At 43.2% G+C, this 26944-nt stretch overlaps 1 long non-coding RNA gene across 1 annotated transcript; it reads left to right on the top strand.

Annotated features, from left to right (window-relative positions):
* Positions 1-1869: 1869 nt before the first annotated feature.
* Positions 1870-24982, top strand: LOC143299167 (uncharacterized). Its single transcript, XR_013057480.1, has 3 exons — positions 1870-2009; positions 14790-14950; positions 20949-24982. It is a non-coding gene; the product is annotated as an uncharacterized LOC143299167 (long non-coding RNA).
* Positions 24983-26944: the final 1962 nt, after the last annotated feature.

Raw genomic sequence — 26944 nt, 5'->3', positions numbered from 1 at the left:
GTAAAATGCATAGGAAAAAAAATCCGTGAACAAAATGAAAGAAACACACACACACAACACTGACACACCGCACCACAGACCAGAATGGGGGATGGAGGGTGAGGGAGGTTCTCAGTCAACCATACACATTTGACAAACAGTATCATTAAAATGAACAATTTACATTACACATTATGGCATAATGGCACAGAGAGAGAGAGACAGACAGACAGACACAGAGAACAACAGAGCAACAGAATAAAGCTTTATTCCATCGGCCTGTGGCCCCTAGAAACAAAAAGAACAATGCAAAATGCCTATGAAGGAAAACTAAAACATGGACACGCCACACATGCAAGAAAGTGAAATTTCCAAAACCTGCAAACTTTCAGTTATTGTTCACAGCTGGCAGTCAGTACATAAAGCATTACTGTTCCTACATTACCTTCCAACTTGTTTCGAATTTTCATTGCATAAAAGATATAAATTCCTAAGTTCCTAGTTTCAAGCATGTTGTCACATTTTTCTTAGCAATTGTGGTAGAGATTGTATGCAACAGTAGGACAGACGTAGAGAGAACATTGAACTCTGAAATGTTTAATGTCATTAGCTGTAAAGCTCCAGTGACATAGTAGGTACAAATCAGAACAAAAATGGTGCAAAACAAATAAAACGGAACAGAATGGAAAAGCATAATCAAAGCAAGCTAAACTACAAAGGGATAAGCGGCACTTTTGTCCTTTGTCATTTGCTTAAAATGTCCATGTGCCCCCCAACCCCCAGTCGTTCGTCTCCAAGGTTTGAACAGTACACAGGAAACAAAGTACATATAATCTGTACCATAATTATTTAAACTTGTGACATCGATACACATCATATCAGTACGAACACATAACAAAGTGCATATAAAACATATAATAATCATTTAAGTCTGTAACATTGAAACACGTCCCATCAATACGAACACATCATAAAAAAATACATTGTCGAGATTGACCATCCAAAAGTAATTCTCCCTTTTAGTCTATGCCTTTTTTTCCCCCCACAAAGAACCCATACTAAGTTTTCAATTGATTGATGTGTATTTTGACCGATAGTAGACGTTCTAGGTATATTTACTGCCTCGGATACATGTTTTGCTAGTGAGAGTTTCATAATTTTTCATTTTCTGTCATGAGTATGTCGAACAAATCTTTACTCTGCGCTGGAGCTGTATTGAAAAGGGTACAGGTTTTTTTCGCAGTTCTTCGTATCTTTTGCAGTTAGATATGAAATAGAGAGAGAGAGAGAGAAAACAAGACAAGACAAGACAAATTATTTATATCGAGGATAATAGATAAGCATTGGTGTGTTGTTGTTTTTTTGTTTGTTTTTTTTTTTTTTTTTTACATCCAGTCCCCGCCCTGAATAGGGTCTACACTACACTATACTAAATAAAATGAAAGCATGGTGTTAGTAGAGATACGTAACAGGGAAGAAAAAAGAAATATTAAAAAAAAACAAAAAAACAACAACAACAAAAAACAAAGAGAGAGAGAGAGAGCATACAGGGACGAAAAAACAAAAAGCAACGAGATCTAAAAGGAAAATGCGATGAGAATTTTGTCACAAAAACCAACCAAACTTCATGACTTGCGCGTGCGCGCTACAGATAATAATGCATCTGCTCTCTGCATCTGCTCTCTCCATCTCCCGTTTCCCTCCATCCACCTCCCTCCCCACCCCTCACCTCTTCCCCCCTCCCCCCCCCCCCCCCCCTCCCCCTTTGTTTTTGCGAAACGCAAATGTGGTGTGCTGTGTTTAATGGATCCGTCCACGTGTACCCAACAAGGCTCCGACGCTGACTAGAAACTCCGACTGCAAGTGACACGCTAGGACTGAGAGGCCGTTGCCCTCTCCAGTCGTCAAGGATGTGCGTACATACATACATACATATAATTTATTCCAGCTGCTCAGCAACACCTTTGAGTATCGAGCATCTGCATCATTATGACGTAGTGATCAAGGCGAGGCGCGATGAAGGTTGGAAGGTCAGGGCAAAAAGAGAGAAAAGAAAGAGAGAGAGAGAGAGTGCGCGCGCGCGTGTGTGTGTGTGTCTGTGAGAGAGAGACGGAGAGAGAGAGAGTGTCTGTGAGAGAGAGAGAGAATGCGCGCGTACGTGTGTGTGTGTGTGTCTGTGAGAGAGAGACGGAGAGAGAGAGTGTGTGTGTGTTGTTGTTGTTGTTGTTTGTATGGGGGCTGTGTGGGGTTGTGTGTGTGTGTGTGTGAGACGGAGAGAGAGAGTGTGTGTGTGAGAGAGAGGTGTGTGTGTTTGTGTGTGTCTGTGTGTGTGTGTGTGTTGTTGTTGTTGTTGTTTGTATGGGGGCTGTGTGGGGTTGTGTGTGTGTGTATGTGTGTGAGAGAGAGAGACGGAGAGAGAGAGTGTGTCTGTGTGTGTGAGAGAGAGAGGTGTGTGTCTGTGTGTGTGTGTTGTTGTTGTTGTTTGTATGGGGGCTGTGTGGGGTTGTGTGTGTGAGAGAGAGAGAGAGAGTGTGTGTGTGTTGTTTGTATGGGGGGTTTGGGTGTGTGTATGTTGTTTGTATGGGGGTTTGTGTGTGTCTGTCTGTGTGTTTTTTGTGTGTGTGTGTGTGTTGTTTGTATGGGGGTTTGTTTGTGTCTGTGTCTGTGTGTTTTTTGTATGTGTGTGTGTGTGTTGTTTGTATGGGGGTTTGTGGGTGTGCGTGTGCGTCTGTGTGTGAGTGAGTGTGTCTGTGAGAGAGACAGAGAGAGAGAGAACACTGAACACTGAAATGTTTAACGTCAGTAGCTGTAAAACTCTAACGACATAGTAGGTACAAATGAGAACGAAACTGGTGCAAAACAGATAAAATGGAACACAAAGGAAAAGCATAATTGAAGCAGAATAAACTGCTAAGGGATAAGCGACACTTTAGTACTTTGTCATTAGCTGTAAAAGTCCATGTGGTAGGCGGGTACTGTGCCTTCTGTCCCCCCCCCCCTCCCCCGGTTACAGAGGGGCTTTACAGAGAGTTACAGAGAGAGTGGCGTCACAGAGAGTTACAGAGAGAGGTGCGTTACAGAGAGTTACAGAGAAAATGGTGTTAGAGTTACAGAGAGAGTGGCGTCACAGAGAGTTACAGAGAGAGGTGCGTTACAGAGAGTTACAGATAGAGGGGCTTTACAGAGAGAGGTTACAGAGAGTGGCGTCACAGAGAGTTACAGATAGAGGGGCTTTACAGAGAGAGGTTACAGAGAGTGGCGTCATAGAGAGTTACAGAGAGAGCGGTGTTACAGAGAGTTACAGAGAGAGGGGCGTTACAGAGAGAGTTACAGAGAGAGGGACGTTACAGAGAGAGTTACAGAGAGAGGGACGTTACACACAGAGAATTACAGAGAGAGGGGCGTTACAGAGAGTTACAGAGAGAGGGGCATTACAGAGAGTTACAGAGAGAGGAGCGTTACAGAGAGTTACAGAGAGAGGGACGTTACACAGAGAGAGTTACAGAGAGAGGGACGTTACACACAGAGAATTACAGAGAGAGGGGCGTTACAGAGAGTTACAGAGAGAGGGGCGTTACAGGGAGATACAGAGAGAGGAGCGTTACAGAGAGGGACGTTACACAGAGTTACAGAGAGAGGGGCGTTACAGAGAGTTACAGAGAGAGGGGCGTTACAGGGAGATAGAGAGGGGCGTTACAGAGAGAGTTAAAGAGAGAGGGGCGTTACAGAGGGGCGTCACAGAGATACAGAAAGAGGGGCGTTACAGAGAGAGTTACAAAGAGAGGGGCGTCACAGAGATACAGAGAGAGGGGCGTTACAGAGAGAGGGGCGTTACACACAGAGAGTTACAGAGAGAGGGGCGTTACAGAGAATTATATAGAGAGAGGGGCGTTACAGAGAGTTACAGAAAGAGGGGCGTTACAGAGAGTTATAGAGAGAGGGGCGTTACAGAGAGTTACAGAAAGAGGGGCGTAACAGAGAGAGGGACGTTACAGAGAGTTATATAGGGAGGAGCGTTACAGAGAGAGGGGCGTCACAGTTACAGAGAGAGCGGCGTTACAGAGAGAGCGGCGTTACAGAGAGTTACAATGAGAGTGGCGTTACAGAGTTACAATGAGAGTGGGTTACAGAGAGTTACAATGAGAGTGGCGTCACAGAGAGTTACAATGAGAGTGGGTTACAGAGAGTTACAATGAGAGGGGCGTTACAGAGAGTTACAATGAGAGGGGCGTTACAGAGAGTTACAATGAGAGGGGCGTTACAGAGAGTTACAATGAGAGTGGGTTACAGAGAGTTACAATGAGAGGGGCGTTACAGAGAGTTACAATGAGAGTGGCGTCACAGAGAGTTACAATGAGAGTGGGTTACAGAGAGTTACAATGAGAGTGGGTTACAGAGAGTTACAATGAGAGCGACGTCACAGAGAGTTACAATGAGAGTGGGTTACAGAGAGTTACAATGAGAGTGGGTTACAGAGAGTTACAATGAGAGGGGCGTTACAGAGAGTTACAATGAGAGGGGCGTTACAGAGAGTTACAATGAGAGTGGCGTTACAGAGAGTTACAATGAGAGTGGGTTACAGAGAGTTACAATGAGAGGGGCGTTACAGAGAGTTACAATGAGAGTGGGTTACAGAGAGTTACAATGAGAGGGGCGTTACAGAGAGTTACAATGAGAGGGGCGTTACAGAGAGTTACAATGAGAGTGGCGTTACAGAGAGTTACAATGAGAGTGGGTTACAGAGAGTTACAATGAGAGTGGCGTCACAGAGAGTTACAATGAGAGTGGGTTACAGAGAGTTACAATGAGAGTGGGTTACAGAGAGTTACAATGAGAGTGTCGTTACAGAGAGTTACAATGAGAGGGGCGTTACAGAGAGTTACAATGAGAGGGGCGTTACAGAGAGTTACAATGAGAGTGGGTTACAGAGAGTTACAATGAGAGTGGGTTACAGAGAGTTACAATGAGAGTGGGTTACAGAGAGTTACAATGAGAGGGGCGTCACAGAGAGTTACAATGAGAGGGGCGTTACAGAGAGTTACAATGAGAGTGGGTTACAGAGAGTTACAATGAGAGTGGCGTCACAGAGAGTTACAATGAGAGTGGCGTCACAGAGAGTTACAATGAGAGTGGCGTTACAGAGAGTTACAATGAGAGTGGCGTCACAGAGAGTTACAATGAGAGTGGGTTACAAAGAGTTACAATGAGAGTGGGTTACAGAGAGTTACAATGAGAGTGGCGTTACAGAGAGTTACAATGAGAGTGGCGTTACAGAGAGTTACAATGAGAGGGGCGTTACAGAGAGTTACAATGAGAGGGGCGTCACAGAGAGTTACAATGAGAGTGGGTTACAAAGAGTTACAATGAGAGTGGGTTACAGAGAGTTACAATGAGAGTGGGTTACAGAGAGTTACAATGAGAGTGGCGTTACAGAGAGTTACAATGAGAGTGGGTTACAGAGAGTTACAATGAGAGTGGCGTCACAGAGAGTTACAATGAGAGTGGGTTACAGAGAGTTACAATGAGAGTGGCGTCACAGAGAGTTACAATGAGAGTGGGTTACAGAGAGTTACAATGAGAGTGGGTTACAGAGAGTTACAATGAGAGTGGCGTCACAGAGAGTTACAATGAGAGTGGCGTCACAGAGAGGGGATCACACAGATAGTTTGTCAGAGAAGGGCAGCACAGAGAGGGAGGAGGGAGAAAGGGAGGGGGTGGAGGGACGGAAAGCCAGACAGACGGACAGACAGACAGACAGGGGTGTGTGTGAGAACGAGAAACTATTATCAGCCGACGGTCAAAAGTTGCAAGGCCAACACCATTACTGAACATGTTGTTCTTTCAATGTCTGTGATTGTTTCGACGCGCGCGCGTGTATATGTGCGTGTGTATGTGTGTGTGTGTGATGAGCGCCAAAGGGCCATCTCTCTTTTGGCTCTACCCAGGTAAGGCATGCCTTGTGTTCAAAGACTGTCAGTTGTGTGAAGTGCAAAGAGAGACTGTTATCTGGTCGAGGACGGACGCTAATTACGTATCTGAATATCCGGATCAATCGACCAGTCCATCGAAGAACTTAGTGAAAGACATGGATCTCATGCTGTTAATATCTGATGTCTGCCTGCGATTATGAAGCGAGGGTCATGGTTTCCATTTGTGTGTGTGTGTGTGCGTGTGTGTGTGTGTGTGTGTGTGTGTGTGACGCGGAACAGGAAGCATTCTACTTGCCCGCTCCTACTGACTAGACCTTGAGTCAGTGCCGTGGTCTGGACGTTAGTCTTGCCGCTGGATGAGATGTTAAACCAAGGTCCCCGTGTACACAGCACGCACTACTGGGCTCACGCCGTAACAGAACTGATGTCAGCTGACTCCCAGCAGAATTCTACATGATAACAAACTAGCGGAGTGATGGCCTAGAGGTAACGCGTCCGCCTAGGAAGTGAGAGAATCTGAGCGCGCTGGTTCGAATCACGGCTCAGCAGCCGATATTTTCTCCCCCTCCACTAGACCTTGAGTGGTGGTCTGGACGCTAGTCATTCGGATGAGACGATAAACCGAGGTCCCGTGTGCGGCATGCACTTAGTGCACGTAAAAGAACCCACGGCAACAAAAGGGTTGTCTCTGACAAAAATTCAGTAGAAAAATCCACTTGCATAGGAAAACACAACTAAAACTGCACGCAGGAAGAAATAATAATAATAATAAATGGGTGGCGCTGTAGTGTAACGACGCGCACTCCCTGGGGAGAGCAGCCCGAATTTCACACAGAGAAATCTGCTGTGGCAAAAAAGAGCAATACAATACAATACAATACAATACAATACAATACAATACAATACAGTACAATACAATACAATACAATACAATTTCACTTTTGTTGCGAATACTTGCCGACAAAATTGAAAAGATAAAGAAAAGGAGAGATTGTGTGTGTATGTGTGTGAGGGGGTGGGGATGGAGGGGTGACGTTGTATTGTGACGATGTGTTCCTCCACTCCTCGGGTGGGGAGGGTGGGGGGGGGGAGGAGTGGTGGAAGCGGGGGGTGTGGGGGAGGGGGGACGGGGGCGTCCTTGATCAGCAGAGGTGCACGAGAAGAGAGACTCTTCGGAAACTGACACCCAGTGTAGGTGATTGTACACGCTTCCACGCCGCGCCAGCACGCACGCACGCACGCGCGCACACACACACACACACACACCACACACACAAAACAACACACACACGCACGCGCGCGCGCACCCACACAGAGAGAGACCACAAACACAACACACAAACACAACGCACACACAAACACAACACACACACACACACACACACACACACACACACACACACACACACACACACACACAACACACACAACACACACACAACACACACACACACACACACAACACACACACACACACACACACACACACACACACACACACACACACACAACACACACACAACACACACACAACACACACACAACACACACACAACACACACACACACACACACACACACACACACACACACACACACACACGCGCGCGCGCGCGCGCGACAGAGTTATATTGTAGAGGAGACAAGACAGGTAGACTTGAAGAGTCAATATGTTTTTGGTTTTTCTTTGACTGATGGAAACAGATGGCACATGTTTCGCACGAGCCACAATAATTATCCTGCCTGTAACTGTTGCTTTGCAATTCCACAGGCTTCAGAGACACTGCTGGTTGACAATCGAGGCGCCCACCAGAAAAAAAACCAAAAAACCCACACACACCCCTAACACAGCAAGCACCCTCCCACCCCCACGCCCCCTGATGTAACCCCGCGACGTTCAACTCAGACTCAGGGGGAGGGTCACCGGTGTGTAAAGGTGGGTTGTTAGTGTGATGGCTTGCTGCCAGCTGTGTTTCGGGGGAATGGGGGAGGTGGGGGGGAGGTTGGGGGGGGGAGGGGTTGGTTTAGTGGGGTGGGAGATGGAGCGGGGGGGGGGGGTGGGCGGAGGGGGCTACGACTCCTGACGTCTTCCGCGGCCGTGCCGTGCCGAGTGGGGGGGGGGGGGGGGGGGGGTTGCACCACCACCACCACCACCTCCACCACCACCTCCACCTCCAGCATTTGGCAGACACACACACTATATATATATATGTGTGTGTATATGTGTGTATATATATATATATATATATATATATATATATATATCGCGGAGCCACGCGGGGTCGCAGTATTGCTTTTCCGACAGTCGCATGATCCTCTCTCTCTCTCTCCTCCCTCACTACTACTTCTACTTCTACTACTGCTCCTGCCTCTCTAACACCCTGGCTATATAGACAGGCAAGGGGCCTGAAGTTCGACCCTCACCCCACACTACTACTACAACTACAACTACAACTACTGCCGGCTTGCTGTTCGGATGTTTGGCTTCCAGTCCCAACCTTCCGGGTGTGTCGACGGAGGCTTCGTCTTTCGATTCACCTTGTTACCTGCGTGTTCCTGCCCGCCGCCCCCTCGCCCCCTCGCCCCCCCCCCACTCCCCCCCTCCCACCCCCTCTCTCTCTCTCGGTCGGTCGGTCGATCTCATCGTCTGACGGGCGACTGTAGCGATCTATTTTTAATATACTACATAGCTTTTTTGAGAGTTCTCTCTTTTTTTTTTTTCTTCGTTCGTGAGCTGCAACTCCCACGTTCACTGGAAAATTGAACACGAGTGGGGTTTTTTGTGGGTTTTTTTGTTTTTTGTTTACGTGTATGACCGTTTTTAACACCGCCATGTAGGCAGCCATACTCTGTTTCCTGGGGTTGTCAGAGTTGGATTCCCCGTTTTGGTGTCAGTGTGTTCTTGGGAGAGGTGCTTGACTCCGATGTGCTTTACTCCACACTGGTGTGGTCACATAGGGGGATTTACGTGACTTGGTAGGGGGGAACTTCTTCTTCTTCTTCTTCTTCATCTTCTCCTCCTCCTTCTTTGTCTCCCCCTCCTCCTCCTCCTCCACTTCTTTCTCTTCTTCTTCTTTTTCTTGTTCTTCCTCTTCTTCTTTTTCTTGTTCTTCCTCTTCTTCTTTTTCTTCTTCTTCCTCTTCTTTCTCTTTTTCTTCTTCTTCCTCTTCTTTTTCTTCCTCTTCTTTTTCCTCTTCTTCCTCTTCTCCCTCTTCTCCTTCTCCTCCCTCTTCTTCCTCTTCTCCCTCTTCTCCTTCTTCTTCCCCCTCTTCTTCTCCCTCTTCTTTTTCTTCCCACGTTCACTTGAATGCCCACGAGACGGAAATTTAAGTATTTGTATTTGTATTTCTTTTTATCACAAAATATTTCTCTGTGTGAAATTCGGGCTGCTCTCCCCAGGGAGAACGCGTCGCTACACTACAGTGCCACCCATTTTTTGGTATTTTTTTTTCCTGCGTGCAGTTTTTTTGTTTGTTTTGTTTTGTTTTTCCTAACGAAGTGGATTTTTCTACAGAATTTTGCCAGGAACAACCCTTTTGTTGCCGTGGGTTCTTTTACGTGCGTTAAGTGCATGCTGCACACGGGACCTCGGTTTATCGTCTCAGTCGGCGGAAGGACCGGATTGGGTCCAACGCTCTAAGCATTCGGCGACTGCGCCCGTCCCGGCTGTCTCTGCGCCTGCCTTCACCTCTACACTCCATCTCGCTCACTACGATCGGCTTCGGATCCACTCTGTTTACGCATACCCAGATTCAAACACTCGACTGTCGGCCGCCGTTCTTTCTCTGTCTCTGGACCTTGCCATTGGAATGAACTTCCTCTTCGCTTTGTCAAGTCTCCGCACTCAGCTCTTTCAAGTCTGGCCTTAAAACCCACCTCTTCCCAAAATAGCCTCCCTTGCCCTGCCTCTTCCTTGTGATGTCTTCAGTTTCTCCAGTTTTTGAGTTATGCATGCGTGTGAATGATTGCTGCGAAAGCGCTTAGATTTGTCTCTGCACAAGATTCAGCGCTATATAAATGTCATTATCATTATTATCATTATTATTATTATTATCACTGTCAGGGCTCTTGACTGGGAAAAGTTGTGTGTGTGCGCGCGCGCGGGTGTGTGTGTGTGTATGTACGCACGCGCGCGCGCGCGCGCTGAACAGTGAACCAATAAATCATAATAACCGCCCCCCGCGGCACAAGAAGCATGTGACAAAAATTCTGCACGTACCTTTTATGACAATTATATGGGGCGTATGATGATGATGATGATGATGATGGTGGTGGTGATGGTGGTGGTGATGATGATGAAGATGAAGATGATGATGATGGTGGTGGTGGTGGTGGTGATGATGATGATGATGATGATAGTGGTGGTGATGATGATGAAGATGATGATGGTGGTGGTGGTGGTGGTGGTGGTGATGATGATGGTGATGGTGGTGGTGGTGATGATGATGATGGTGGTGGTGATGATGATAATGGTGGTGGTGATGATGATGATGATGATGATTAGGCTGTCTTCATCTCACTAATTAACCGCTTCAGTGGGCGTTTCCCGCGCTGTTGCATATCTGTAACTGAAGATGCCGTGTAAAACCACAGCTCCGCCTTAGCTTCTCTGTTTTTGTTGGTTTTTTGGTTTGTTTTTTTACATTTACCTAGGAAAACCTGTCCTCGAAGGCATATGATTTGTGACATCGGCTTTTGTTTTTGATTTTGATTTATCATTTTTGTTTTCCTTGTTATTTTATTTTATTTTCTTCTTCTTCCTCCTCTTCTTTATGAATATGAATTTTTTTGTTGTTTGGGTTAGGTCTTGCCAGCGCTCGCTTATACACACGCACTTACGCCATGAACGCACACACACGCGCGCGCGCGCGCGCACGCACGCACACACACAGAAACGCGCGCGCGCGCACGTACGCTCGCACGCACGCACACACGGCCCACACTTGCTCACACATACATACATAAAATCATGCGCGCGCACACGCACACACACACACACACACACGCTAATTAAATTGTATGCAGTACGCCCAATTTATGTACAAGATCAGTAAAAGAAAGACAACGATTCGCTTGTTTTGCATATTGTATTTAAGAAATGGAATTCAACTAACAATGAGGCCAGGAGATGAAATGATTAACAAATAGTAAAGAGTGGTAATTCTTTCCACTCACAAGGTCCACAATTTCAAGTCAGTGCTGCATACGCTACCGATTCAGCTAGCACACAGGTAAATAAAAGTTACATTGGAACAAGCCCAGACACTTCCTCAAAAAAGGAAGCGCCGGGCCTGTCCTTATACCGATCACTTGACACGTGCACACAGCAGCAAAGACAGAAGAAATGTGCAAACACAAATTAGCTTTTATTCAAGACTGGCATAGTCTCTTACAAGCTACACAGAACACATGCACAATACAGAACAAACACGTGGTTGCCTCGGTGGGTTTTCAACTGGAATTTAACAAAAATATGATAGAAGAATTGGCATCGATACGACTTTAGCATCCGAGCCTGTCTTTCATCACTGTGCACGCATGGAATAACTTTGAGTGCACTTTAACTAGGCATTATTTGATTCTTTTATTTCTCTCTCTCTCTCTCTCTCTCTCTCTCTTTTCAACAAAGCAGGATTTTTAATGCCGCTGAAGACGACATAAAAAAAAACCCACTTCTCTGGCAGAAACTATGAGAAAGCTTTTTATTGGTCTCTTCCCCACCTACCCCCCCCCGCCCCAACCTCCCACCTTTTTTTTTTTTTTTTTTTTTTTTTTTACAAACTAGTACGTGTACTTGACAGACCAGTGTATTAAATAGATGATGATTAAAAAGAAAAAAGGTAACACTTTGAAGAGATGGAGATTGTTGAAGAGAGAGAGAGACAGACAGACAGACAGAGATTGTGGTGAGCTGACATATTTATATCTCGGGCTCACTTTGAAGTAAAGTCTTTGTCTTTTGAAACAAGACAAGTGCGCTCAAACTTGGCGCTTTCCCAGTTTCCACAAAAAAGTGACATGCGGGAGTTGTTGTTTTGGGGGTTTTTAACTTTTTTCTTTTTTTTTTTTATTCACAGTTATTGGGTGTGTTGGGTGTATGTATGTATGGAGTGAGGGTTGGAGAGGAGAAGGGAGGGGGGGGGGATAAAAAATAAACCCCACAAAAGCAACGAGGCAAAAGTGGCGTGGGAATATATAGCAGCGCCTCTGCCTGTGTGCGGCTAGAAACACACTGCGTGCTGTGATCGTCAAGAAGACGACGAAGACGAGAGAGAATAGACAATTGTATTGTATCGTATCGTATCGTATCGTATTGTATTGCATTGTATTGTATCATATCGTATCGTATTGTATTGCATTGCATTGCATCATATCGTATCGTATCGTATTGTATCGTATTGCATTGTATTGTATCATATCGTATTGTATTGTATTGTATCGTATCGTATTGCATTGTATTGTATCATATCGTATTGTATCGTATCGTATCGTATTGTATTGCATTGTATTGTATCATATCGTATTGTATCGTATTGTATTGCATTGTATTGTATCATATCGTATTGCATTGTATTGTATTGTATCATTCTTTTTTGTCACAACAGATTTCTCTGTGTGAAATTCAGGTTGCTCTCCCCAGGGAGAGCTTGTCGCTACTGTGCGAGCGCCACCTTTTTTCTTCTTTTTTTTTCCTTCTTTTTTTTTTCCCCTGCGTGCAGTTTTGGTTTTTTTGTTTGTTTCTTTTCCTATGGAAGTGGATTTTTCTACAGAATTTTGCCAGAGACAACCCTTTTGTTGCCGTGGGTTCTTTTACGTGGGCCAAGTGCATGCTGCACACGGGACCTCGATTTATCGTCTCATCCGAATGACTAGCGTCCAGACCACCACTCAAGGTCTAGTGGAGGGGGAGAAAATACTGGTGACTGAGCCGTAATTCGAACCAGTGCGTTCAGATTCTCTCGCTTCCTAGGCGGACGCGTTACCTCTAGGCCATCACTCCATATGATAATGATGATGGTGAAGACGGCAAAGATTGTTGTTATGTGAAGTTTCCTATAACTCTCTCCATACGAATGGCGAAAGAGACGACGTTAACAGCGTTTCACCCCAATTACCATCATCAAAATATTGCAAGAGGAAGGCTCTTATACTGAAGAGGTGAATGTTGACAAAGAATACCACAGTTCTGACAACGGAAGCTAAAGGTTGGGTCATTCAGACACCCACTGGACATCCGAGGGGTCTGTGTAGAGGAGAAGAGAGGACTGGCCGTACTGAGTGAGTTAAAGCTGTCTGGATTAGACCCCTGTAACTCTGTCATACATGGTGTTCCTGGTAATAAAGTGAATAAACTAGAACGTAGTCAGAACCACGCAGACCGACTGGTGATCCGTAAAACCCAGCAGACACCCGAGTGCACCATCACCGCTCAGAACATTTCACTGACTTCCTGTGAGGACGAGAATTCAATACAAAGTTGCATTCGTCTGTTTTAAGCGTCTCTGTCACAGCAATATGCCACCATCATGATTATCCTTTCTGATCCCCTCCGTCTTGACCGCCCTTCGCTTTCTCAGTGCCTTTCTGCTGAGAGTTCCTCGCTTCTCCCTTGAGACCCTTGGCAGAAGATCTTTCTCAGTCGTTGGCTCCACTGTCTGGAACTCCCTACCTCTGTCCGTCACACACACACACACACACATATATATATATATATATATATTTTTTTTTTTTTTTTTTTTTTTTTTAAATCTTATTCGACTTCTAAAAAGAATTCAAAGACGGCATCTGTTTGATCTTCACTTCTGATGATGTGTACGAGTTTCAGTTTGAGTAGCTCAAGGAGGCGTCACTGCGTTCGGACAAATCCATATACGCTACACCACATCTGGCAAGCAGATGCCTGACCAGCAGCGTAACCCAACGCGCTTAGTCAGGCCTTGAGAAATTGCCGTGGCCCACATGGGGGCCGAACCCATGACCTCCGCGTGATGTGTACGAATGAATGCTTTTTTTCTGATATCCGTTCATTGTGGTATGTTGTTGTCGGTAAGGGGTGGAGGAGGGGAGGGGAGGGGGGGCTGTCTTTAAAGTTGGAACTTTAAGATGTATTGTGATGTATCCGACTGGCTTTACGAGTTGAGAGTGATGTAACTGGATCGGGAGTAGGTTGAAGTTTTGTGCGGTATTGATTTGATTAAGTTGGGACAAGTTCTGTTTATTATTTAGGTATTGTGGTGTATGATATGTTTGTTGAGTGTTGTGTAGTCTGTGATGATTGTGTGTGTGTGTGTGTGTGTGTGTGCGCGCGCGCGCCAGTGAGTATAGATTAGTGCTTGAGTGTTTACTTTGCTGTTTGGACAAATCAATGTATGTACGGGTTTTTTTGTTGGTTTTTTTTCCATCATATAGTGGTTAAATGCATGTTTTAATTGTCTGCTACTATACATTGTACAGAGCAGATGAGCATGTTTTACATGGAATGGCGCTATATCGGAGTAGTAGCAGTAGTAGTAGTAGTACCAGCAGTAGTAGTATGATTATGCTTGCTCTATGTAGTATAAGTGATATTGGTGATGGTAGTAGTAATTTTATCATCAGTTACAACTGTCTGCGTAGATTTGATGATAACTACAATGTGGCTTTAGTCATCAGGCTGTCGATACTGGTGACGTATTTCTCTTCCCCCTCCTCTCTCTCTCTCTCTCTGTCTTTTATCCATCTGTCAGTCTGTGTGTGTGTGTGTGTGTGTGTGTGTATGTGTGTTCTTTATCACGCTCCTTCTGCAGGACTTCTTTCTGTTGTTTTTTTTTCCTTCTTCTTCGGGGGCTTCTCATGTTTTTGTTGATGGCTTACTGTGTGGTGCTCTGTTTGTTGAATCCAGGATCTAGAGAGAGTGCCAGCCAAGCCAGAAGCCTCAAAGACCAAAAGCCAGGGTGCTGACTGGTTTCCTTCACATGCACGTTGTGCAGTTCGTCAACTGCCGCTGCTGTTCTCACGGAAGCACTGAGGTGGAAACAAAAACAAACAAACAAACAAAAAAAGGTAGGTATGTGTGTGGTGTTCGTGCGCGCGCGTGTGTGTGTTCGTGAATGATGGCGCGTGTTCATTAATTTTGTGTGTGCGCGCACATGTAGATTATGAGGATGCGCGTGCCTGCTTAAACGTATTTGTTCTCTTGCTGGTTTGAATATACTTATAAAAGAAATGAATATAAATTCGTGTTGTATGAAGAACGTGGTCAGATATGTTGACATGGCATGGGGCAGCTGAATTGTGTGTTACGTTGATGAATACAGTAGCACATGGTCAGCAAAACACAAGGTGGGTGCGTGCACACAGGGCCTGGAGGAGGTTAGTTCAAGGGAAACTGAGTGTGTGTATATAGCAGTCTAGCATATTTGCATTCTGCTCCATGCATGTACTGCTGTGTGTGTGTGCGCGCGCACACACAAGGTGTGTGAGAGAGGGGAGGGAGTTGAGAGAAAGTGTGTGTACATCAGTCTTGTAAATTTCCGTTCTGCTTCATGCATGTACTTGTGTGTGTGTGTGTGTGTGTGTGTGTGTGTGCAAATGAAGGGTGAGTGGATCAAAGTCATACGGACTGCAAAACTCTCACTCAAACCACACACTTCGTTTTTTTCCAAGTCAAAGACAAGACGTCAAAGCAGGGTAACATCAAAAATATCTAGAACTTTATTTCCATTTGGAATCATTCAAATGCCCGGTTCTCCTCCCTAATCTCTTTCTCCATCCAAAAAAAAAAAAAAAAAAATAGGGGGGGGGGGGGGGGGGGGGGTTGGAAATCAGATGTGTAGAATGCGGGAGTTGGGTTGGGGGGGGGGGGGGGATAACAATTCAGTAATTCTTTCAACAAGGAGACTTCGCCAAAAAGAAAAGATTGTGCAAACATTACAAGCGGCACAGGTAGGTTGCTTCGGAGTTCAAGCACACTTCAAACAATGAATGATCTGTACACGGTTGATACCCGCAGGAAGAAGGGGTGGGCGGGTAGCAGAGGAATTGGAAAACGCCTGTACAGCAAGAAATACAAATGAACTGAATTGAAATCGTACCTCTCTCTCCCCCTCTCACATACACACACACACACACACACAAGCTACATCTCTGGGGTCAAGTCGCTCACTGTTTGGAACAAGTATGCGCCAATTTTGTAGTCGTCCAAAGCACCTTGTGCTTTCGTACAAACAATCCGTAATTTTAGACGTGTACCGTGAACTGAAGAGAGCAAGCAAATTCTGCTCCTCCTCTCCCTCCCCCACCCCTTCCCTCCCTCCCTGCTTTCAGTCGAGTACACTTATGCAAAACACAAATAAATAAAATGAAAAAAAAAAATCATCAAATATAAGAAAGGAAAAGGTGCAGGACCATATACATTTTTCCGCATTTTTATTTCATTTTAAATACAATAAATCTGAAAACGAACTCAATCGATGAATCAAAACACAGAGGCTCATAAATCATAAGTTCTCCGTTGCTTACAAAAAAACCAACAACAAAACAACAAATAAATAAAGAAAAGAAAAAAACATTGAGAGATGAAACTTGTGTGACTGTGTGATAGTTTTGAGCATCAAAACACCTTTTACAAGACAAGACAGTATGCTGAATGACAAGAAATTAGTCCAGATTTTCGAAAACAAAGAAGACATTGAACACTGTGATTCAAAACACGAGTCAGTTTGACCACTTTATCAAAACAGCATCACATTTTCTGACCACCACCACTGTATTTTCTGTACGCTGTCCCTTCCAACACACCCATGACACATGACCCAACGAAATGAAATAAAAATGTCTGAGGTACACCAATGAATCATGATCTCAACTATAATCAGAACACAGGACCAGATGACTTCCCCCCCCCCCCCCCCCTTTCAGGGGAGTGAAATAATAACGAGCATTGCCACATTTAACATGTAACACATAAATGATGGTGAGATTTTTGAATATCAGCACAGGATTCCAAATGCAAGATATACGTACAAAAAACCCAAAAAAAACAAAAGAAAGTGTTTAGAAACGCATCATTAAATGCACTTTTCTTTTGGAGGTGGGGGTGAGAAACAGGTGACAGTTTCCAAATGTAGAGGCAGAACGGATATCTCATCATATACACATGGTTGAAATGGGTCAGTTTTCACATGTGCGTGTTTAAAATGGGACAGGTGCTTCACTTAGGGACAAGACGTGACATATTCTGTGTTTATACAACATACACACAAGTGTGCAGTTTCTTGCAAAGAGCTCTGGTGTGTGTAGACAGTGACATGACAACATCCCCACAGTTGGTATTCCATGTGCTGCACAGAAAGTGCAATGTGTACAACTGCTACATTGTTCTAAGTACAAGCCAGAGGCATACCAAGCAACTATCTCAGTGTGTGAACAGTTTTGGATGAGACAGTAAAGTGTACAGTTCAAACCAATCAATACAGTATCTTCTGAATAGCGTTACACTTAAAAAACAAAACAAAAAAAAAGCTGGCTAGTTCTGCGCCAATACATGGCAAAATGCAGCAACCCCATCATATATACGACTGTCACCCAGACTTACAGCTTCCAAATCTTTAGAAAACCTGTTTTCTACGCCATAAACTAACAAACCGTACATTATGCACAAAATGTTTCAGACTCACATGTGAAGTATACGAGATATTACGGGAGGGGTGGTGGAAGTGATCAGATTAAGAAAATCCTTCATTAATATTGCCATGTTTTCTTGCAGGAGCTTAATCTAAAAAAATACACACTGGGTCGATTAGCCAACAAAGAAAATGTAGAAGAAAAATGAGCGTTTCAAAAATTCAGGAACGAGGGATGTAAACTAAAAAAAAACAAAAAAAAAACAAAAAGAAACAAAACATCCAAACAAAGCTGGCGGCATTAGCAATCGCCTGACGTAAGAAACAATAATCCAAGCATGGAAACGAGTTCGAGTTAAGAACAACAAACAAAAATCTACCAGTCGCTATGAGAAACTTATATCTTGCAATGATGGGCAGCTGCTGTCCTTATTGGTTTTAGAAACTTTTTTTTTTTTTTTTTAAGCAGAACAACTTCAACACGTTTTATATTCCGTTTAGTAGAAAGAATCATCCAGCAGTAAGGGTTGCAATACAAACAAGATTGTCTGAGAGTCTGCTTCCAAACAAAACTGTGCTTCCTGCGCATCCAGTTGATGATGGGGGGGATTAGTACAGCACCTGTTTCACTCCATCCTCATCCATTCCGTTGTTGTTTGGTTTTTCATTTCCGTGGCTTCATTTCCACATGAATGCATCTTCACATGCACCAGAGACAGAACCCCCCCCCCCCCCCCCCCCCCCCCACTCTGCACATGCAATACTGCTGCTCTGACATTCAATGTCAGAATTTATGTCAGGTTTATTTTGTGGAAGAACAGCTTCACACTACAGAGACTTAATTTAGACAAACATCATACTCTGTGAGACAGGGAGAGTGAGAGAGAGAGAGAGAAAGATTCTTCAAATAATGCACTCTCTGAACTTCATTTTTCTCCCCACCATCTCCCCCCCACCCCCCTCTTCCCTCTCCCACGCTCCACCAGAAAAGAACGAAAGGTGACACTCTCCTCCCCTCCACTCTCCTCCTCTCTCTTCCATTCAGGAAAAAAGTCTTTCAAGAAGCATCACATTACCCCCATCCCTTTAGAAAAGAAAGGAGAAGAACGTCTCTGCTTTAAACTACAATGTTTAAAGAGCTAAAAAGAGCTTTTGACCTACTTGATAGACAGGGGGGGGAAAAAAAAGACTTGTTAAGTGGTGAACAATTCAGGGTGGTATTCCATCAGGGTGGCAAGATGTATTGAATCTTTCTTTTTCTTTTTTTTTTCTTCATATATCGTTTAACATCCTATCATATATTGAATCTTCTTTTCTTTTCCACCTTTTTTTTTTTTTTTTTTTTTTTTTATCTTTTGCAACAGAACAGCCATATTGCAATTTATCATTAAAGCACTAAACATCACAGTTTCAAATCAGCAAGGGAATTTTTCTTGTTGACTTGGACAGAATGAAAATGATGAAACAAAAATGAAATGACAAAAACAAAAAAATATAATAATAAAATATAATAATAATAAGGGAAAAGAAGGGATGACGTCGTCTCAGTGCATCAGATAAAACGTTTTTTATCCAACTTGTCCCAAAGGAGATAATCATCAAACTGTAACGCACTCACATGCATGCACTGCCTTGACACACTGCCGCAGTCTAAGACGCCCAGCGTGCACACCCGTTCCACTACACACAACCAAGTCCTCATTCAAAATGTGTCTAGAATAATCAAAAAAAAGAGGAAAAGAGAGATCAAAAGACACAGCACACACACACACACTACACACATCCTCCTCATTGGCAGGGCCACGAAGAAGACCATGCACATCCTATACCTACAGTAAAACACACACACACACACACACACACACATGACAACAATCCTGTATTTAGAAGAGAAAAAAACCCAACAAAAATACACTTTGTCCTTCCAGGAATGTATTTGTACCTCTACAGAAAAACAAAACAAAAACCAAATACATATAAAACCCAAGAGAAGCGGCTTCTCACTTTCTAGGGTGGAATGAAGATGAGTGACTGTGAGCACCACAGTGCAACAGCCGAAGAAAGATTAATATGGACTCTGGTTTCGGATTTTAATTTTCTAATTAATAATATCAATACTTTCTGGACATACTTTCTTGATGAACATGCTGCAAGAAAATTAAAAATCGTATAAAAAGAAATCTAGAAACCCACTTGGCAAATGTGTTGAGTGAACAGTTGGACAAAATAATAAATAGATGAGAGAGAGAGACAGAGAGAGAGCAGTGAAAGAATTAAGGCAACAGACACTGACAGGCATATTATCCAAAAGTTCGCTGACACACACACACACACACAAAAAAGACAACAAAACCAAAATAAACACTGACTAGATTAAGGGAGCAACCCATTACTTCAACTAAGACAGTTTACCCTGAACACATATCATCAAACTGATTCAACTGGATTAAACAAGACACTTCTTGTCAGAACAGAAAAGAACTTTAAAAAAAAAAAAAAAAAATCCCATGCCAAATCATAAGACAGCCCATGTCAGACCACCTCGATTCCAGGAAAAAAAAAAAAAAGGTGCAAGGAAAAAATGATTAGAAAAGAAAAGCTTGCTAGCTCAATCATTTCAAGAAACCAATAACAAATAAAATAAAATAAATTTTAAAAAAGAGAAAGAATTTGCCAACCGAATCCTCATTTTAATGACCAAAATTATCTGGGTAGGAACCAGTTTAAAAAAGAAAAAAAAGAATGTTAACGTGGAATTCACCTTCGCTCAATGACTATGGTAACATCTGGAAAAGAATGTAACACTGCAATGAGGGTTACCTCCTGACGCCTCCCCCCTCCTTTTCCACCCACATTACAGAATATGGCACATTCAAAAGTGGATCTATGGGGTCCTTCCTTCCCCTCCCCTCCAACCATTTCACAAACAACATAAATTGGAACATCCTACAATTATTGGTAGCAATACATACATGCAAAAGAAAGAAGAAAAAAAACCCAAACAATCCAGCAAACATATACTGTATGTGGGTTCTAATATTTTCTAAAAGGACACACCACACATTATCCTACCCATCCAGCCCACTAGCCTTTGACAGGAAACAAAACTTCTATCCAGATTTCAATCAACTCCCTACAATGCTCACTTTTCTCTTCCATTTAACAATTTTAAACACTCACGTCAGCCAAACAATTAGCTGCAGCCACCAACATGAAGATGCTACAGTCTTATTTCGGCCAGCCACAAACAGAATATTGGTATGAGGGAAAGAGGCCAGAGATAACTAGCATGCTTTTGGTGCCCTTTGTTCTTTTTTCTGAAACAACCCTAACATCTTTACATTGTCAACTGGACAATGCCATGCACCTGATGTAAAATGACATTTAAAAAAAAAAAAAAAGAAAGAAAATATCTTTGATAAAACAGTATGTTGCAGGTCTCCTTTGTGCGGACCACTGAGAAGCCAGAACCAGCCTTGGCATTTTGGAGCCATAGCATTTTTGGAAGACGACTCAAGACTCTACTCAGCAAATTTTATCTCACAATCTGGTGGAATGAAGTAAAGTAAATACAATTACTATCTCATGTGAATGATCCTTTTTTTTTTCATGGGCCAGACAGGTCACACAGCTCATTTCCAAGCAGTTGAAACAAGAATTTGATGAGTGAAGAGAGATGGAGAAGGGGAACGACACAGGTATAGAATCCACAAATTCTCTTACCACTTATTCTCCCCCACCAAGGTCCTTTCCCTGTGAAGAAGAAATGATATAATGACGCAAAGGAGTTCACAGTCCTGCTGAATAGTGTATATATCAAACTGCCCAGTATGGCAGCAATATGAGAGCTGATGTGAAAAGAATTTTCTGAATGACAACTTTCTGAATGATGCTTTTTTTTTTCCACTGTACTCCCAGTGATTCAAAGATCCAAACACAATGACTATCAGATCTTCTTTTTCAGAACCTGTACATTATGTACAAACCAGATTCTGAAAGGACCGTTTATCAGGGTGTGGACATATCACAGAATTATTTCCTTTTGTGAAGAACTCCCTTCATATAGCTATACTTTCATGCCTCTATCTCACTCCTTATAAGATATGAGTCAATATGCAGCTGCCCTTTAATGGCGGGGATGGTCAACACACACACATAAATAACTCGCACACAACTATCTCCATGGACGTAATCGTCATTCCACACACACAACACATCGTTGCTTTAACAGGATGAAACATGCACTTTGGTGTATTGGACACAGGAACACGAGAGCTTGGCAGTGACTCTGACAATGGAGCAAAATTTCTCTTCAATTCAAAGGATCATAACAATTACCAAATATCATTCGCCTGGTTGGTTTTTTTTTTTTTTGCAGTTTGCAGCCATCTGGGAAATGTAACCCCATACTTTGAATGGATCGAGGATATGTGCTGCTGGCTGTGATAAAAGAAATCTAAAAAAAACAGAATGACCACAAAATAAAAAATCAACTCTTCAGAGTGTGATTTTGTTATTTGGCCACCATTAATACCAACATTAGCATAAGTCATCAATCATATCTCTTGACGGTAAAAATTTGATTAAAAAAAAGAAAATAATAAGAATGATAATTTTTTTTTTTTTCAAACAAAAAGTATAATTTCAAAACTGCCTTGTGAATGGGGATTTGCTTCAAAGTGGCAAAGGTGTTTTCAGGATGATTAGTTTTCCTTTCTGCGGTTTTACTCTATTGATCCTCATGATTTTTGTTTTCATTCCTTGTCAACCATCTTATTCATCTCTGTGGAATATATCACTTGCAGTTCAGATCGAAAACACCAGGGAAAAAAAAGGCAGACTAGTGTGGGATTTTTCCTTCTCCCCTCCCCCCCCTTTTTTTTTTTTTTTTCTGTCTTTCCCAACGTAAAGAAGAATGAACAGAGTCCCTGATAGAAGTGCAAAAACCGCCAGCAATAACCAACAAACACGCACGTACTTGCGAGGCACAAAATGTGAGCAACAACCAACAGCTGTGTTTTTTTCATGACGCTTGAGAACAGAAAATGGTACATAACGGTGATATTTTCAAACAGTTCCAACCTCTCTTTCTTTAAGCTGTCAGTGACCATGTCAAGAAGTGAAAAACTAAGTCTGGACCCCCACCCCACAACACCTTTCAACAACAACAAAAAAAAGTGTTAACTTGGCATTTTTCTTGGATTTTTTCTCTCTACCCTGTTGTCAGGATAATATGCTTTTTTTTCCCCCCATGTTTCCAAACAACTTGTTTCAGGCCAGGAATTTCAACTACAATCCAACACGACCAAAACCATGGCAAATTGTCCTGCTCAAGGTTATGACTTTTTTTTTTTTTTCTTCCCCCCCCCTCTTTTATACATGAGATCTTGAAGCCCATGAGTCATCGTACAGTACACTAGGAAGGAAAGAGGGGCTGAACAGAAGGTAGCTGAGAATTAACAACAGCTGGACTCTGCCTGATCTGTAGACAATCTCGGAGTTTTGATTAATGGGTCGTTAGTGCAGTCCCAATAATGATACAATAAGATCAAACCATTCAATACTGAGTTCAGAAAATAGAAAAAAATTGGAGGTTGACTAACTTTTTTTTCTCTTTCTGGAACTAGAAAATCTTTTGCAAAGAACATCAGAATCAAGCTAAATGTAAAATAAAATTAAAAAAACCAACAATAATAATATAAAATAAAATGCCAAAGGATATTCTCAATCCCAAAGATTTTTTTTTTTTTTTTTAAGTTACGGTTAGCTTTTCTTTAATGCATTTTTGTTCTTTATCCCAGCGCCAAGTTTCATAAGTCAACAAACCTGAGCATCTCCGAAAAGAAGCCAGAGGCACACATGTCTTAACAGCCCGGAAAAAACCAATTACAAATGATCAGCTGTAGCTCTTAGTGCTGTAGGCGACTGTGTATTGTTTTTTCCCCAGTCACCCTCTTCATTTCTGTATTCAATTTTTGTTGTTGCTGGACATTCAGTGTTATCATGCTGTTGTCACTCTCATTTGACAGTCACCCACTAAAAACAGATTATTTACAATTTAAAACACAAACACCCAACAAATTCAATACACATATACACGCACACAAATATGCAAAGTGGAAAACAGGGGGCGTGGGAACACACACACAAACTAGGATTATCTGTATCTGATAATGTAAAGAACAAAAAAGGAATGGAAAGGAAAAAAAACACACACACACACAATCACTTTTACATGCATCGGATGAACACAAACACAGGCAAAAAAAAACACCAAAACAACCCAAACCTGTCAGCTTGAACGATCATGTCCACCACAGCTCTGCTGTATTCGGGACTTTGTATCGTCACTGATGAACGTAATCAGTCAACTTAACACTCTGGAACAACTGATAGCCGTTCTCACGCACCACCAAGAGCAGCCCATTGCTCACAGCTCTGTCTTGAAGACCATGGAGGCCAGCCTGCCTGATCAGTATAAAGCACACCAACTTGTTTGATGCTTGGATCAAAACAGAACAAAAACAAGCCAGCATGAACTGGAGAAAAAAAACTGTAGCCAGTAGAGAGTTGTTTTTTGGCGGTGGTCGTTTCTTTCTTTTACACTTGAATTTGCTGTCAACCTTGTAAGGACAACTTTCATCAGAAGTGCTGATGACTGTACCCAGTACAGAGAGTATAAAGTAATATTTATATCATATATATATATATATACCAGACACTGCACCCTTGATGTTGTATGAAACTGTACAGTAACAACAGAGTGGGTCTGACACCGAGCGTCCTGCACTACTCAGCCGTTATGATAACACAGCCGATATATCCACTGCCCCTCCCACGACAGGTTCCTGCTGTCCATAGTTAAATGCTAAACCTGCTATAGAGGCAGACCATTCTAACGGGAATAAATCAGCATAGTTTGGACACCACATGACCAATAACAATGTTCACTTCTGTTTTTCAGGGGGGGGGGGGGTTGTCTTCTTTTTCGCAAAGCTGAAAGCTGTATATAACATTCAAACTGAAATGTTCACAGGATGAAACATTTAAAACTGATATACCCCGTCCGCAATGCGAGATGAGACGTCACACACAGAACGTAACAGTTTGAAATGATTCTTTTCAACTGATAACGATATAAAGACAACGATAATGACCAAGTTCTAAATCTGTGACACGTTATCTACTTGTCAACTGTTTTCCCCATGTTTGAGGCAGACAAATGCTGAAAGAACCCAGACTTAGGACACAGGAGGATCTAGGCTCAAGTGTCGGAGTTCTTTTATATTGCCTTGGATCCAGCCGACACCCACGAGACAGCACAGCCAGATTTTCCCTTTGTGACAATAGAGTGCCACCATTATCCAGGACGCAAGCTACCAAAACAGAAACAACACATCAAAGATGCTGAAATAAATACAGCGATTACATTATCTGCTGAAACATTTGACAGTGTGATATCCCCCCCCCCCCCCAAAACCCCCTTTTTAAAGTGATTTTCAAAAAAATCAGAACCGAGACAAAGATTCCAATGTTGTCCTAAACAAACATGTAGCAACATAGAACTCAACAGTATTGTTTATCATGGCGGAGATTCCAATGTTCTCCTGACCAAACAACTAGTAGCAAATGAACACTTCATGCTGGAACTTTCTAAAAAATTTAATACTTTGTAACATGCAACCAATTTTCTTCAGCCAAACATCAACTTTGCTGCTGCATGTTATAAATAACTAGGTACGTACCAGAACAGAAAACAAAAAAAATCTTTCACATGACGTTCATTGGACTGGGACTGAGGACAAGTGCACTGGGCATCTTTTCTCTTGATAAGGAATTCTGGTCAGAAAGGTTACGATATAACAATACAAATGTCAAAGTATTTAATAATGGATTTTCTGATTTTCTTGTTGTCTACCACCGCTAACAGTGTTGTATTAGGAGTCTCCATTGCGGCACCCACCCACCCGCAGGTGATGTTCTGGTGCTGAAGGACCTGATGAATGAGAGTTGAAGGCACTTACGCACTCCCTGCCAATGAAAAGGATGAGGCCACAGAGTCAGTGTAGAGAAGGAAAAAGGAAAAAAAAAAAGTCTGAAGCTGATATGATTCATTCCTTAGCTTTAACTGATAACAGGTTAAGGCAAACCAGCACCTTTACAATCCCACTTTAGCAGGTGCACAAATCCGCTTAGGAACACACAGACACACACACATGCGTCATGTCACGATGCGTACGAGACGCACTGCACCATGTTCACAAGCAACCTCACACACGTTCCTAAGCACTAGCAGAACAGGGTTAACAGTTGAAAAGGGATCTCAGATCCCATCCCATCAGTTCACTAAGGCACCAGTAAATCACATTCCCTTTGAGTTTGAGCAGCTCAACACGTCAGTCCCAGAGCCTTTCTACACCGTCTTCATCATCACACCACTTGGTGCCTGACCAGCACAGTCTTGTACAAGAAGAACAGTAGGGGACTGGGGGGGGGGGGGGGGACGTGGGCGGGGGGATCTGGAACAGGAAGTGAGGGGTGGAAGTGGGTGGGGGAGGGTGTTCACACAGATCACAGAATCGTATGGGGATTTTTTTTTTCTTTTCTTTTTCTTTTTGCTGTGTGTGTGTGTGTGTGTGTTCACGAGTTCAACATCAAGTGCTGTTCCTTTGAAATGAGTTTCCTCTCAGAGTGCTGCTCAAAAATCAACAGGTCCACTGAAGGAACATGCCTTCAGTGCTGTACACGTCCCATCTGACGAGTTGATTGTCTCACATGGTCCTCAAGACAGACAGGTCCCATTCCCACCTCACCCAGCGCTGCCATTCTCGTGCCCTTATTGCACTGTGGGATGGTGGTGAGACCGGGTGCACACCGCTTCAGCAACAACGACAGGGTGGTGGGAAGACAAAAAAACAGGATGAGTAAAAAGCTGCTGACTGCATTCCATCACGTCTCTTCACAATGCCTTGGTCAGACACCCGCACATTCCTGCATGGCACTCTAGTCTTCTAAAAGTGTGCTAGTCTGTCTTGCAGCTTCAAACTTCCTGCAGCAGCTTTCCAACACCAATTTGTCTTCCGTTCTTGACCAGGATTTCTGCCATGTATTTCAAGGAACTATCTCTGGCTGGCTGAGCTGAACTAAACTGACCGTCTAAAACCAAGTCCGTCCATATCCATATCCACCCACTCTTTTCACACCTGACCTAGTTGACTTAAAATCTGGACCACCACAAAAACAGCACATCCAGGGATTTGTCAATCAGCTTCACAGTCCTTCACGTCACGAGCATGTTCTGGGCAAACTTTCCTGAAGCTCAGAAAGAAAAAAAACAACCACCCACAGCAGCATGCATGTTACGTCCTTGCTTTCCAAAACCTCCATCTGTGTGATCGTTGGCTTTTGGGGGGTCAAAAACAACACGAGATAT

This window comes from Babylonia areolata, chromosome 24 (genome assembly GCF_041734735.1).
Source record: "Babylonia areolata isolate BAREFJ2019XMU chromosome 24, ASM4173473v1, whole genome shotgun sequence".
NCBI classification, from domain to species: domain Eukaryota; kingdom Metazoa; phylum Mollusca; class Gastropoda; order Neogastropoda; family Buccinidae; genus Babylonia; species Babylonia areolata.
The sequence above is the reverse complement of the archived record's forward strand: the minus strand, read 5'-3'. Positions and strand labels throughout refer to the sequence as shown.